Below are 17649 nucleotides of genomic sequence, written 5' to 3' on the forward strand. Positions count from 1 at the left end.
ACTATGTTGAATTTTGTGTGTATACCAACATTTTTAAGCGATTTATGCACGTTAAAGTGATTTTCGGAAGCTGGTCTGTATGGGAGCTATGACAAATTATGAACCGATCGTAACAAAATTTGGTGTTATGAATTTTGTATATATAAAACATATTTGGAGTGGAATTTGTGGAGATACATATATAAATTAAACATTTATGACCGATAAAGTTCAATTTCGGAAGGACATTTGTATGGGGGGTAGGTGAAATAATGAACCGATTTCAGGCAGTTTCAATAGGCTTGGTCCTTGGGCCGAAAAAATAATATGTGCTGATCGAAATATCTTCAAAATTGTGACCTGTACTCTGCCCACAAGGTTTACATAGACAGCCTGCCAGCAAGCCAGACGAACGGACGGACGGACATCGTTTAATCGGCTCAGAAAGTAATTCTAAGTCGATCGGTATACCTTAAGGTGGGTGTTAGACTAATATTTTTGGGCGTTACAAACATCTGCACAAACTCATTATAACCTCCCCACTATGGTGGTGTAGGGCATAAAAATATATTTTGTCAAAAAAAAAAATTTTTCCAATAAATAAAAATTTTGCCAAAAAAAAAAATAAATTCCAAAAAATTGATCTCTAGAAAAAAAAATATTTTTTTTTTCAACAAAAAAAATTTTCTACCAAACATTTTTTTTTCGAGAAATCAATGATTTTTTTCATTCCCAACGTTCAAAGGAAAGGAATACATTCCATTCATATCGTTCAATAAAACAAATAGGCCGGTGTTAATAAGGTGCAACATTGTACTTTTATATTATCAATCGATGTCAAACAAATTAGTTTAAGGCCTCAGTAAATGCATCTTTATCGAGAGATGCAGTGATACCCCAACAGCATATCGAAAGACTGGAAGCCAATCGCTCCCGAATGGCTCGATCAAGAGAAAGAATCCATTTAAATGATGACTACAGGTATCATAAGGACGTACTGATTGGCACTAAGCACCAACTTTGCTGATATTGCATCGCTTTGAAGTTCCCTAAGGAATGCGCTGTTCGAACGGTAATGTTTTACAGCCACAAATTATTGAGCCGCAATATCCACTTCTAAGTTACATTTCCGGCACCATTCCGATTTCCTAGTACTTCCAAATCATGCTTTCAAATGACGTCGACTACATGTCCACCTTTAAAGTTCAAATGTACCACAGAATTGTATCATTGATCTCCATTCCCAATGATGATTCGAAGTGCCTTCCAATTTATTGCACTGGTAATGAGGTTACAGAAGCCGAACGCTATCAACGAACGTGTCTGCAAGACCCTTCTGCCGAACCATTCTCAAAACAATAGTTGGACATCGGAAATGGAAAAATTCCCATTGATCCCGCCACAAATGAGATTTAGTCCCACCGAACATGTGCCAAATGCAAATGAATATTCAAGCCGTTGTCGACAAGGTATTCCCAAGTCTTACAAACAACTTCAAAAACTCGGATTGACTGAGGGAATGTGCAAATATGGCACTAAAAAGTTATGATGTCAACAAGCTCAATGAGCAAATTTAATTGAAACTGCCTGGCGAAACAAATCGATTGACCTACTGAATTTTTGAATTCATTGGAACCAGCCGGAATACCACCATATGTATTAAAATTGAATGTTTGGTAACCGATAATGCTTCTCCGCAACTTAAACGCTCCAAAATTATGCAACGGAACAAGATTGACCATCAAAAAATGTTCAGCAAATTTAATTGATACAAAGTGCAGATACAAAGGCGAATACGTACTGATTTCACGCATACCGATGATTTCTAACGACTGACCATTTGAATTCAAGCGGCTCCAGTTCTCGTTTTGTCTTGCCTATTAACATTTGCTATAACAATGCCAATCGCTGACTATTGCAGGCTTATATTTACCATTTGCTTTAAATACACTAGTTTCTTTTTTTTAGATCATAGCATGGCACTGTACTTATAGATATCTGCTACAACTTCGTCATATGACCGCCTCATCCGCCGTCATCTGTCAGGTCGGGGGAGTCGGTGCTTTAGTTTTGTCGGACACTATATATTCAAATCGTGATCGAGATTCAATATAAACTGATGTTTCTTTTTTTTATATAGAAGGAAATCACTTGACCTAATTTCAGGACAACCGGTCCATAATTGGCCATATCTCCCACACAAGGCCCACTTCCGAAAATAACATAATCTCTTATAATTTTGGTATTCAAATAAAATCTAATAAAAATAAGTTTCGTAAGGAAAGAGATCACGCGACAAAATCTAAGGACGATCTAAGGACGATCTAATTATACCAAATAAAATTTAACAAAAATAACTTTCATATGGAATCAATCACTAGGTCTAATTTCATGTCGATCGGTTCATAATTGGACCGAAAATCACTCGCAATTCACGAAAACAAAATTTCTGAAATTCTGTAGAACAATGATTTGCTCATATACTCAGTGTAGTGTATTATATGGTCAAGTTTGACCGACTATACCTTCTTACTTGTTTTTTAATGTGTCTAAACTTTATATATAAGTACATATAACATTTTTTAAGATTTAATTTTTTTTCATTATTTAAATTCCTAGAGAAAGTTTTTACAACTTTTGTTTTGATCATTGAATTGAATTCAATTACTATTCCTTCAACCACTCAGGTTCTACAGTTTTGCAAAACCAACATTTTTCTTTGAACTTCAAAACCACAAAACCAAATTGAACGTAGCATATTGATGTCGTTGTTTGTTTGTTGTGTCTACGACTAATGACGTTTTATAAGTTTGATTGATTGATGGAAATTCTGGCTGTATTGAAGAGAAATAGAAAAAAAACACAATTTTACTACATAATTTCCAATTGTATTTCAGAAATTTTTTTTTTTTTATTTCAGAAATGTCTAATAATATTTCAGAAATTTTTAATTGTATTTTACAAATTTCCATTTGTGTTTCAGAATTTTCTATTTGTGTTTCAGAAACTAAAAATTGCATTTCAATTACATCATTTCCAGTTATATTACAGAAGTTTCTAATTGAATTTCAGAAACTTCTGATATATTTATGAAATTTCTAATTGTAGTTCAGAATATTCAAATTATGTTTGAGAAATTTCTAAATGAAATGCAAATAGAATATTCTGAAATACGAATGCAAATTTCAATTTCACAATTTCAAAATTCTGAAAAACAAATAGAAAATTCTAAATTGCAATTGGAAGTTTCTGAAAAACGAATTGAAAATAATGAAATACAAATAGAAATAAGAAACAATTAGAAAATTCTGAAATCTAATTGAAATTTACTAAAATACAATTAAGAATTTTGGAAATTTAATTGGAAGTTTCTGATACACATTGAGAAACATTTAAAATACATTTGGAAATGGTGTTGTAATACGTTTTGGTGGACTACAAAAAGAATTTATTACAAGGTGAACAAATAGTGGTAAATGAAAACAAATTAAAATAGCGCATACTTAACTTGCATAATAATATCTATATCATCTCTATTTTTATACCCTCCACCACCATAAGTGGTGAATGAGGGTATATATAAGTTTGTCATTCCGTGTGTAACATTGAGAAATATTCATCTGAGACCCAACAAAGTATATATATTATTGATCCTTATGAAATTCTAAGTCGATTGAGCCATGTCCGTCTGTCTGTCCGTCTGTCCGTCTGTCCGTCTGTCCGTCTGTCCGTCTGTCCGTCTGTGTAAAACACGCTCACGTCCAAAATACGCAAACAAACTTAGTAGAGTTGCAAGAAAAGTGTTTATTATTGTCCTAAGCAGTTTGGTATTGAAAATCAGCAAAATCGGTATAGTGGAACCAAAGTTATGAATGAAAATGTGGGACAACCTCAAAAAAAAATTGATAATTTTCACATATTTTTGGACATTTTTTGTAAATATATTGCAGCTAATATCATAAAATTTTGCACTCGATACTTTTATGATAAAAGGAGTAACTCTGGTGAAAATTATAAGAATCGGTCCATGATTTCTCCTAGCCCCCATACAAATTTCTTCCCGAAATATGGTTCTATGGTCTATAAATGCCTACAAAATAGGAATATCCACATGAAATTCAGCAAAAATAAGTTTCGTGGTAAAAGAAATTACATTACAAAATTTTTCGTGGATCGGCCCATATTTGACCATAGCCCCCATATAAAGTACACTTCCGAAAATCTCTTAAATAAGCATAAATGTCTTATAAATATCGCTATCAAGTTGAAATTCGACATGAATAATTCCCATATATACCAAAATCGCTGTACCTAATTCTATGAAGATCGGCCGATAATTGGTTATAGCTCCCATATAAGGACCACTTCCGAAAAACACAATAACCTACATAAATATCTAAAAAATATCAATATCAAAACAAAATTTCACACACATCCATAGTTTATATTTAGAAATCATACTACTGGATTTTGTGAATATCGGTCCATATTTGACCATAGCTCCCATATAAGGTCCACTTCCAAAAATCAGTTAAGTACTCATAAATCTCTTATAAATACATTTATCATGCTAAAATTCCACACAAATTATACTCATATATATAGATATCACTGTTCCAAATTTTATGCTGATTGGCCGATAATTGGTCATAGCTCCCCTATAAGGCCCATTTCCGAAAAAAGAAATTAACCTTAAAAAGTATTAAAAAAATATCGATATCAAAATGAAATTACGCACAGATCCAGTAATTTGAATCCAGTAATCATACTTCTGGATTTTGTGAATAACGGTCATAGGTCATAGCATCCATATATTTAACCAAAATGGTACACAGATCAGTAATTTGTATTCAAAAATCATAATACTGAATTTTGTGAATATTGGTCCATAATTGGCCACAGCTCTCATATAAATACATAAAAATCACGTAAAAATATTTTATGACAATCGAATCATAATAGGTCATAGCTCCCGCAAAAGTTCCACAACCAAATATTTTGAAATTTGTCTAAATATATTTGTATACCCTTTTTTTATACTCTGTTTCTTCACTTGAGGTTAAAAGGGAAAAATTTTGATCCAAACGTATTAACTAATTATTAAGTATATAAATTGTAAAATTTAATTTCATGAGGTCCAGACTTAAACTCGACAACACTTCCCCTTTGCGCATGTGAAATTTCATTAAAATCGGACTAAGGGTTTAGAAGTTACAGATTTATTTCCCTCATTTTTTTCTCATACCACTGTGCGCCACTTTCACACTCAGATATTGTAGATCGTTTAACCCAGTTCCAACAAACTGTTAACGGTTACCTATGTAAGAAAATAATAATTTACACGAAGATTTAGAAAAATTAAGTTTAGACGACAATTTCTCAATTAAAAGACAATAATTAACTGTGTCAAACGTTCTAATAGGAATTTCAGTTATAAATTGCTGAATTAGATACAATTTTTTGTACATTTGAAATAAAATATCTTCTGCATAAGCTAGTCTTTCTAACAATTGTTATATTATTTCAGCTTTTATACCATCATATTTAGGTGGAGGGTATTTAAGATTCGGCACGGCCGAATATAGTACTCTTACTTGTTCTTTATCAATTTATAACTTGTATAAATTTATATACAATTTAAACTTAAAACACAATTTATTTAGAAATGAAAAATGTTTATTTCATTAAGAGATCACGTTTTATAAAAATATGAAGTGCACATTAAGAAAAATTTTGAGTACAACATTTTTTACCAGCAAAAACTTTGTAATAACTTGCAATTATATAGAAGTAGTGACTTATTTATTATTCTGTTTTTACTGCTAACGGTTTCTGTGAGATCTAACTATTGATGCATAATTTTAGTCATTACTCGTAACTAGTTTCAATGACATTAAAGTAATGACAGAATTTAGCATTTCAAATCCCTACTTGATAATTAAAGTTTTTGCAATTATCAAAGTATTTATTATATTAGTTCTCAAAATTTACCACTTAGCTCTTGGCAAATCCATAATAATTACATAAGAAATACGTCAAGGCGTCCGTTAAAAATGAATATTTTAAAATAATTTCGTAATTGTAATTTTTATTATTAAATTCTTTAAAAAGCAATTATGCGGAAATTAATATTTTTTCAGAATGCAATGACAATACAACGATGACAACGTCATTGAATTTAAGGACAATAGCCTTTACGATATATAATCTGGTTGAATGTCAGTATTGAATATTACACTTGTTTTATTTGGTTAATGAATATCGTATTCATAGTACACGCATGTTTATTTTTGTGGTAATATCGCAAAGCAACTTAAGTCCAGTTACAAGTTTTTTTTCATATAAGAAATTTAACTAAAAATCTTAAAATTGAAATTCGAAATTTTATTTTCGACAAAAGTGATAAGCTTTTAATTTAAATCGCTGATAAGTCCCGGTGCACACTGTGAAACATTTGCTGCAAAACATTTTTAAATTCTCTTTTGAAAATGCATTCGTGTCCACTCAGTGAAGTTTTTGCTTTTCAGTTTTTGACATTTCTGTACAGAACGAATAAATGTGGATGACATACTCAGCAAAAACTTCATGTACATGAAACAGAGTACCATTTTCCATTCTTCTTTCCCCTTTCATCAACAAACTCAAATGTTTTGAGCAAATGATTCACAGTGTGGATGGGGACTAACAGAAACTATAAAGTACGACTTATGATGTTTTAATGTGTTACCTCAGATTTATATATTGACAATATTTCTTACATTTTGTTTCAAAAATTTACATATAAACGAAAATTTACGCTTGAAAAAATAATAAAATGTACCTTTCTATGTCTGTGTCTGGCTATGAAAATTAAACTTTATTGCAGTGAACTCATCATTATTTAAATCTGAAGATATCAATAACATTTTCATAGAGTCAAGATAGGTAAAAATAAAATTATTTTAATAGGACTGCTCACTAGACATAGACTAGACATAGACTAGACATAGACTAGACATAGACTAGACATAGACTAGACATAGACTAGACATAGACTAGACATAGACTAGACATAGACTAGACATAGACTAGACATAGACTAGACATAGACTAGACATAGACTAGACATAGACTAGACATAGACTAGACATAGACTAGACATAGACTAGACATAGACTAGACATAGACTAGACATAGACTAGACATAGACTAGACATAGACTAGACATAGACTAGACATAGACTAGACATAGACTAGACATAGACTAGACATAGACTAGACATAGACTAGACATAGACTAGACATAGACTAGACATAGACTAGACATAGACTAGACATAGACTAGACATAGACTAGACATAGACTAGACATAGACTAGACATAGACTAGACATAGACTAGACATAGACTAGACATAGACTAGACATAGACTAGACATAGACTAGACATAGACTAGACATAGACTAGACATAGACTAGACATAGACTAGACATAGACTAGACATAGACTAGACATAGACTAGACATAGACTAGACATAGACTAGACATAGACTAGACATAGACTAGACATAGACTAGACATAGACTAGACATAGACTAGACATAGACTAGACATAGACTAGACATAGACTAGACATAGACTAGACATAGACTAGACATAGACTAGACATAGACTAGACATAGACTAGACATAGACTAGACATAGACTAGACATAGACTAGACATAGACTAGACATAGACTAGACATAGACTAGACATAGACTAGACATAGACTAGACATAGACTAGACATAGACTAGACATAGACTAGACATAGACTAGACATAGACTAGACATAGACTAGACATAGACTAGACATAGACTAGACATAGACTAGACATAGACTAGACATAGACTAGACATAGACTAGACATAGACTAGACATAGACTAGACATAGACTAGACATAGACTAGACATAGACTAGACATAGACTAGACATAGACTAGACATAGACTAGACATAGACTAGACATAGACTAGACATAGACTAGACATAGACTAGACATAGACTAGACATAGACTAGACATAGACTAGACATAGACTAGACATAGACTAGACATAGACTAGACATAGACTAGACATAGACTAGACATAGACTAGACATAGACTAGACATAGACTAGACATAGACTAGACATAGACTAGACATTGACTAGACATAGACTAGACATAGACTAGACATAGACTAGACATAGACTAGACATAGACTAGACATAGACTAGACATAGACTAGACATAGACTAGACATAGACTAGACATAGACTAGACATAGACTAGACATAGACTAGACATTGACTAGACATAGACTAGACATAGACTAGACATAGACTAGACATAGACTAGACATAGACTAGACATAGACTAGACATAGACTAGACATAGACTAGACATAGACTAGACATAGACTAGACATAGACTAGACATAGACTAGACATAGACTAGACATAGACTAGACATAGACTAGACATAGACTAGACATAGACTAGACATAGACTAGACATAGACTAGACATAGACTAGACATAGACTAGATATAGACTAGACATAGACTAGACATAGACTAGACATAGACTAGACATAGACTAGACATAGACTAGACATAGACTAGACATAGACTAGATATAGACTAGACATAGACTAGACATAGACTAGACATAGACTAGACATAGACTAGACATAGACTAGACATAGACTAGACATAGACTAGACATAGACTAGACATAGACTAGACATAGACTAGACATAGACTAGACATAGACTAGACATAGACTAGACATAGACTAGACATAGACTAGACATAGACTAGACATAGACTAGACATAGACTAGACATAGACTAGACATAGACTAGACATAGACTAGACATAGACTAGACATAGACTAGACATAGACTAGACATAGACTAGACATAGACTGATAGGGCTGAGCTCCAGGCTACTATCGGGGTCAGCGGGTGGCGGATAGCTGAACGGCCTACAGATATGTGGGTCAGCTGCGATAGATAAGCAGTCCCCGACCGGGAGCGGTAGACTCAGAGGGCGTACTATAAAAAGGTACATAAGCCCAATGACGATTCTGCGACAATGGCGAATGGATGCCGCCATCTAAATATGTATCCCCCCACAGGGACTCCCTCAGGAGAGGAGTGGCTAGGAGAGTGATGCCTCCGTGGGTTCCCAATCAAAAAAAATCCAGAAGCGTCTGACCCATATTGGGCGGCTATCTGGTCTGCGTCTGACTCCAGGAGGGGCGGCAGTACTCGCAACGATACGTCTCTATGGCATTAAGATCGAGACCAGTAAGATCTTAATTATGGTATACTGGAATACATGGACATGTTTTGTGTGAACCCTTGGCCTGCCGACACCGGTATTCCAGAACTTCAGTATGTCGGAGTGAAACCTGACAGAAATGGCTTCTGGGCTAATATCGCAGTCGCATCCGTCCCGTTAAAACCTGGCAAATCTCATGGTACGATCGATGTTCGTCGCCGTTTAGTTGGTGGTGTAGGTTCAGTTGACTTCGTCCTGATTAACACGGGTCTGGCTCTGAACGCAGGGTCTCATGAGGACTCCGCGTCAACCCTCGCATGGCCTCCCTGCCTGCATAGACAACCATGGGACCGCATAACGTAACTACACATCGAACGGAGATAACGGCTATGAGTTGGGACCCAGTAAAGAAATGAGTATTTCAACTAAGAACAACAACAACAATAATGGAGAAGAAACCAATCCTTTGCCTACCGGAGGCAGGGAATGCTTCTTTACCCCAGTTTCCAGCTTTATAAGGGCACCAGTCAATACAGAAACTCTAGCAGCCCCAATAAACGAAAACCCGTTCCAGAGAAAATCTGTAATAAAGAGAACCCCGCCGCAAGATAAGCCCCTTGCAGAAGAAGCAACTCATTCATTCCACCCTAATAAGGTGTTGAATGTTACACCGGTTAATAGCTTTGCTACAAGCTCTAATGAGACTACGGAGTATAGCTTTCCCCAAAGCTCAGCGATACAAAGGGCGCATTCGGCACAACCGGAAGCACCGAAAAACGATGACCAAAAGTATGAGTCCTTTTCAGAACTGGGAAACCTCATAGTTAGCCTCATGGACTATGTCAAGAATAGGAACAACGTCCACCATGCCATTAAAGAACAACTCAGAGCAATAAGGGCTGTATATAACAAAGCAAGAGATGACTTGGGCTGCAGCGATACCAAAGTAAGCTATGAAATCGCAGAACAAGCTACACAAACGTCTCCTATTGTGTGGCCAGGGAAGAGAGAGTCGAAGAGAAAAAACGATAAGAACGAAACCGTGGCCAAAATGCCAACACCAAAGAGGGCAAAACAAAATGTGAAAAACTCCAAACAGCTCGATAATCCACAAGCAGGGGAATCGATGGAAAATCCACCGACATGTGCAAAAAATCCCACCTCAGCGGATAATTGGACGAAAGTAAGTAAGAAGAAAACTAATGGCTTCCGTAAACCTAAACCTGATAAGATGATAATATCTGCAAAAGGAGAAGTCTCATATGCCGAAATCCTACGGAAGATTAGGACTGATCCTGAACTGAAGGAGTTGGGAGATGAGGTTAGTAAGATACGAAGAACCCAGAAAGGTGACCTCTTACTAGAGCTAAAGTCAGCTGGCAAAGATATAGCAGCACGATTTAATGAGAAGATAGAAACATCACTAGATGGAAGCGTAGAAGTAAAGACACACAAAGAAGAAGTGGTCATACTATGTAAGGATATGGATGACATTACCACGAAACTAGAAATTTGTCAAGCCTTTAGTAGGGAATTGCAAATATCTGATCTAGACGAGACAATGGTGAAATCTATGTGGAAGACATACGGAAGCACACAATCTGCTAAAATAAGTCTCCCAGCTACGGTAGCAAGAAGAGCACTGACACTTCGTAAAATCAAAATAGGATGGTCCGTCTGCCGCATAAGGGAGATGGTAACGCTTACTAAATGCTTCAGATGCCTTGAATTTGGGCACATATCGAAGTTTTGCAAAGCAGATATCGACAGATCTCGCCAGTGCTTAAAATGTGGACTTGAAGGTCATATCGCAAAACAATGTAAAGGGGAACTAAATTGTATGCTTTGCAAACCAATCGTGGGAGCGGATCTAAAACATGTTGCAGGAAGCTATAGATGTCCCGTTTACCAGAAGGCGTTGAGTAACAGATCAAAATGAAACTTATTCAACTAAATATAAACCATTGCGCTGTAGCTCAAGATCTCCTAAAGCAGACCATCTGCGAGCAAAAAATAGATGTTGCAATTATCTGTGAACAATATAGAAACTTAGACAAGAGTGAGTGGGAACAAGATTCATCGGCCAGATCTGCAGTTTGGGCCTGCGGAAATAGGGCGATAGAAGAAGGCATGAAACAGTCGGAAGATGGCTTCGCTAGAGCTAAGATCGGCGGAATCTATATTTATAGTTGCTATATATCACCTAACATACCACTCTCCGAGTTCGAGAGACTTATAGATAATTTGGTGAGAGACGCTGCACACCATAATCCAATAATCATCGGAGGAGACTTCAATGCCTGGGCGCAGGATTGGGGTAGTCGGATAACAAACGCAAGAGGAAGAATACTTCTGGATGCATTTTCAAGGCTAGATGTTGTCCTCGCAAACACCGGGAGATCCAATACTTTTAGGCGAGCGGGTACTGGCTCAATTGTAGATTTAACCTTTGTAAGTACCAACCTTGCTAGAGACATAGAATGGATAGTAAGTGAACAGTACACTCATAGCGACCATCAGGCTATCATGCTCACAGTACGAAGCGGAACAAGAGTACCACGTAGGGAGACAAAGTTCCAGGGATGGGCGAAGGAAAAGTTTGACTCAGAAGCTTTCGCAGAAACCTTTTGTAGTCATCAAATCGATGAAAGCGGGGTAGTAGACATGGCAGAACAAATCGCAGAAGCATTGAAAACAGCCTGCGATGCATCCATGCCAATCAAACGGTCAAACAATAGAAGGAAGCCAAACTACTGGTGGAATAACACCATAGCGGAATTAAGAAAGAACTGCCTGAAATCCAGGAGACAGTATCAAAGATGTAGGTCAAGGATAGACCTCCCAACAAAAAGAGAAGCATATCATCAGGCGAGAAAATACCTGAAAAATGCCATTAACTCCAGCAAAGCTGAGTGCTTCAAGCAGTTGTGCACGGAAGCTGATAGCAATCCTTGGGGCAACGCCTACCATGTGGTAATGGCCAGACTTAAAGGGAAAAAATACCAGAAAATTACGTGCCCAAACCTCATAGATAACATAGTGAAAGTTTTATTTCCAAGAGGAGACCCATACACTGATGTTCCAGTTGCCACGGCCCAGTACGAAGGAGAAATCACTGAGGATGAAATAATAAAATTGTGCTCAAATATTGGCGACAACAAAGCCCCAGGATTAGATAACATCCCCAACAGAGCACTTAAACTTGCGTTATCGTTAAGACCAGGAATCTTTGGTCGTCTTTTTGAGGCATGCCTAAAAGATGGCAGATTCCCAGATAATTGGAAGAAGCAGAAACTTATATTAATACCTAAACCGGGCAAAGTCCTCGGAGAACCACAGTCATATAGACCAATATGCTTGCTTGATACTATAGGTAAATGTCTTGAGCGAATAATACATAAGAGGCTTCTGGATGCCGTAGAGAATGTGCACGGCCTATCTGATAGACAATATGGATTTCGAAAGGCGAAATCAACTATCGACGCTATCAATCAGGTTATTGATACAGCCAAGAAGGCAATTAGAGGCAAAGGGAAGGAAAGAAAGTACTGCGCTGTCATAACATTCGACATTAAAAATGCTTTTAACTCTGCTGGATGGAAACATATCGTGTCGTCATTGAGAAATATTAATGCTCCAGAGTATCTAATAAAAATTATCAAGGACTATTTTTCTAATAGATCCTTGTGGGCTGAGACTGACAGGCGCACAAATACCTATAAGGTCACGTCAGGTGTCCCCCAAGGTTCTGTTTTAGGACCCCTGTTGTGGAATATTATGTACAATGGAATCTTCGATCTAAAAGTACCTGATGAAGCAAGCATTGTAGGCTTCGCGGACGACATCGCAATCCTGGTTCAGGCAAGACACATTGACGAAGTCCAACTATACGCGAACGAAACAATAAGTATGATTAAAAATTGGCTGACATCAGTAAACCTGCATCTAGCCGAACACAAAACAGAGCTTGTTCTTATAAGTGGAAAAAGAAAAAGGGAGACCCTGTCAATACAAGTAGGCGCGACCACAATAGCTTCATTGGAGGCAATAAAGTACTTGGGCGTCATGATAGATGACCGTCTAAATTTTAAAAGACATATGGAATATGCATGCAAGAAGGCAGCAGGTGTAACAAATGCATTAGCCAGAATGATGCCGAACATCGGTGGGCCACGACAAAGCCGCAGATTACTAATTTCACGGGTCACCAATTCAATACTCCTATATGGAGCGCCAGTCTGGGCGAAAGCTATCAACAAAACGTCCAAAAAAGACATGATATCATTATCTAGGAGAAGCTGCTTAAGGGTCAGTAGCGGCTTTAGGACAATATCAGCGGATGCAGCAAATGTAGTGGCGGGAATAGGCCCCATAGATATAACAGCAAAGGAAATATCGAACGTTTACAAAACTGTAATTGAAAATCCGGAGGCTTCCAGAAACCAAATTCGACAAATCGAAAGAGAAAAGAGTGTTCAAAGCTGGCAAAGGAGATGGGAGAACTCTCCCAAAGGTCGATGGACCTTCAGACTTATCCCCTCCATAAGTACGTGGTTAAATCGTCGTCACGGAGAGGTGAATTACAACTTAACCCAATTCCTTACGGGACATGGTGGCTATAGGAGCTATCTGCACCGCTTTGGGCAGGACAGTAGTCCCAGATGTCCACAATGCATCGATGAAGATGAAACGGCAGAACACGTTACATTTAGATGCCCACGATTTTCCAGAAATCGAACGTCACTGGAATCTTATTTAGGCGAACGATTGACAGTTGACAACATAATCAGCATAATGCTAAGATCCAAGGAGAAATGGGATGCAGTTAACGCATTTATTACTCATGTAAACTCAACACTGAGAGAAGCAGAAATTGGACGAAAGTCCGTGATGGCGAGACAAGTATAATATGTCAATAATTCGGAGAATAGCCTAAAAATGGCATATCTCCCCCGCGAAGTAATACTAATTGGCAGTCCCGCGGGGATCGGGAAAGTTAGGGGGGGTGTGGTTTAGTACGTAGGAGCATTTTGCGAATCGTGCATGTTTTTCAATACGGATTGAATGCATCTATGAAGATTCCACACCTCCAGCGCATAAAAAAAAAAAAAAAAAAAAAAAAAAAAAAGACTAGACATAGACTAGACATAGACTAGACATAGACTAGACATAGACTAGACATAGACTAGACATAGACTAGACATAGACTAGACATAGACTAGGCATAGACTAGGCATAGACTAGACATAGACTAGGCATAGACTAGACATAGACTAGACATAGACTAGACATAGACTAGACATAGACTAGACATAGACTAGACATAGACTAGACATAGACTAGACATAGACTAGACATAGACTAGACATAGACTAGACATAGACTAGACATAGACTAGACATAGACTAGACATAGACTAGACATAGACTAGACATAGACTAGACATAGACTAGACATAGACTAGACATAGACTAGACATAGACTAGACATAGACTAGACATAGACTAGACATAGACTAGACATAGACTAGACATAGACTAGACATAGACTAGACATAGACTAGACATAGACTAGACATAGACTAGACATAGACTAGACATAGACTAGACATAGACTAGACATAGACTAGACATAGACTAGACATAGACTAGACATAGACTAGACATAGACTAGACATAGACTAGACATAGACTAGACATAGACTAGACATAGACTAGACATAGACTAGACATAGACTAGACATAGACTAGACATAGACTAGACATAGACTAGACATAGACTAGACATAGACTAGACATAGACTAGACATAGACTAGACATAGACTAGACATAGACTAGACATAGACTAGACATAGACTAGACATAGACTAGACATAGACTAGACATAGACTAGACATAGACTAGACATAGACTAGACATAGACTAGACATAGACTAGACATAGACTAGACATAGACTAGACATAGACTAGACATAGACTAGACATAGACTAGACATAGACTAGACATAGACTAGACATAGACTAGACATAGACTAGACATAGACTAGACATAGACTAGACATAGACTAGACATAGACTAGACATAGACTAGACATAGACTAGACATAGACTAGACATAGACTAGACATAGACTAGACATAGACTAGACATAGACTAGACATAGACTAGACATAGACTAGACATAGACTAGACATAGACTAGACATAGACTAGACATAGACTAGACATAGACTAGACATAGACTAGACATAGACTAGACATAGACTAGACATAGACTAGACATAGACTAGACATAGACATAGACTAGACATAGACTAGACATAGACTAGACATAGACTAGACATAGACTAGACATAGACTAGACATAGACTAGACATAGACTAGACATAGACTAGACATAGACTAGACATAGACTAGACATAGACTAGACATAGACTAGACATAGACTAGACATAGACTAGACATAGACTAGACATAGACTAGACATAGACTAGACATAGACTAGACATAGACTAGACATAGACTAGACATAGACTAGACATAGACTAGACATAGACTAGACATAGACTAGACATAGACTAGACATAGACTAGACATAGACTAGACATAGACTAGACATAGACTAGACATAGACTAGACATAGACTAGACATAGACTAGACATAGACTAGACATAGACTAGACATAGACTAGACATAGACTAGACATAGACTAGACATAGACTAGACATAGACTAGACATAGACTAGACATAGACTAGACATAGACTAGACATAGACTAGACATAGACTAGACATAGACTAGACATAGACTAGACATAGACTAGACATAGACTAGACATAGACTAGACATAGACTAGACATAGACTAGACATAGACTAGACATAGACTAGACATAGACTAGACATAGACTAGACATAGACTAGACATAGACTAGACATAGACTAGACATAGACTAGACATAGACTAGACATAGACTAGACATAGACTAGACATAGACTAGACATAGACTAGACATAGACTAGACATAGACTAGACATAGACTAGACATAGACTAGACATAGACTAGACATAGACTAGACATAGACTAGACATAGACTAGACATAGACTAGACATAGACTAGACATAGACTAGACATAGACTAGACATAGACTAGACTAGACTAGACTAGACTAGACTAGACTAGACTAGACTAGACTAGACTAGACTAGACTAGACATAGACTAGACATAGACTAGACATAGACTAGACTAGACATAGACTAGACATAGACTAGACATAGACTAGACATAGACTAGACATAGACTAGACTAGACTAGACTAGACTAGACTAGACTAGACTAGACTAGACTAGACTAGACTAGACTAGACTAGACTAGACTAGACTAGACTAGACTAGACTAGACTAGACTAGACTAGACTAGACTAGACTAGACTAGACTAGACTAGACTAGACTAGACTAGACTAGACTAGACTAGACTAGACTAGACTAGACTAGACTAGACTAGACTAGACTAGACTAGACTAGACTAGACTAGACTAGACTAGACTAGACTAGACTAGACTAGACTAGACTAGACTAGACTAGACTAGACTAGACTAGACTAGACTAGACTAGACTAGACTAGACTAGACTAGACTAGACTAGACTAGACTAGACTAGACTAGACTAGACTAGACTAGACTAGACTAGACTAGACTAGACTAGACTAGACTAGACTAGTCTATGTCTAGTCTATGTCTAGTCTATGTCTAGTCTATGTCTAGTCTATGTCTAGTCTATGTCTAGTCTATGTCTAGTCTATGTCTAGTCTATGTCTAGTCTATGTCTAGTCTATGTCTAGTCTATGTCTAGTCTATGTCTAGTCTATGTCTAGTCTATGTCTAGTCTAGTCTAGTCTAGTCTAGTCTAGTCTAGTCTAGTCTAGTCTAGTCTAGTCTAGTCTAGTCTAGTCTAGTCTAGTCTAGTCTATGTCTAGTCTATGTCTAGTCTATGTCTAGTCTATGTCTAGTCTATGTCTAGTCTATGTCTAGTCTATGTCTAGTCTATGTCTAGTCTATGTCTAGTCTATGTCTAGTCTATGTCTAGTCTATGTCTAGTCTATGTCTAGACTAGACTAGACTAGACTAGACTAGACTAGACTAGACTAGACTAGACTAGACTAGACTAGACTAGACTAGACTAGACTAGACTAGACTAGACTAGACTAGACTAGACTAGACTAGACTAGACTAGACTAGACTAGACTAGACTAGACTAGACTAGACTAGACTAGACTAGACTAGACTAGACTAGACTAGACTAGACTAGACTAGACTAGACTAGACTAGACTAGACTAGACTAGACTAGACTAGACTAGACTAGACTAGACTAGACTAGACTAGA

The sequence above is a fragment of the Calliphora vicina genome, chromosome 3 (genome assembly GCF_958450345.1).
Source record: "Calliphora vicina chromosome 3, idCalVici1.1, whole genome shotgun sequence".
Lineage (NCBI taxonomy): Eukaryota > Metazoa > Arthropoda > Insecta > Diptera > Calliphoridae > Calliphora > Calliphora vicina.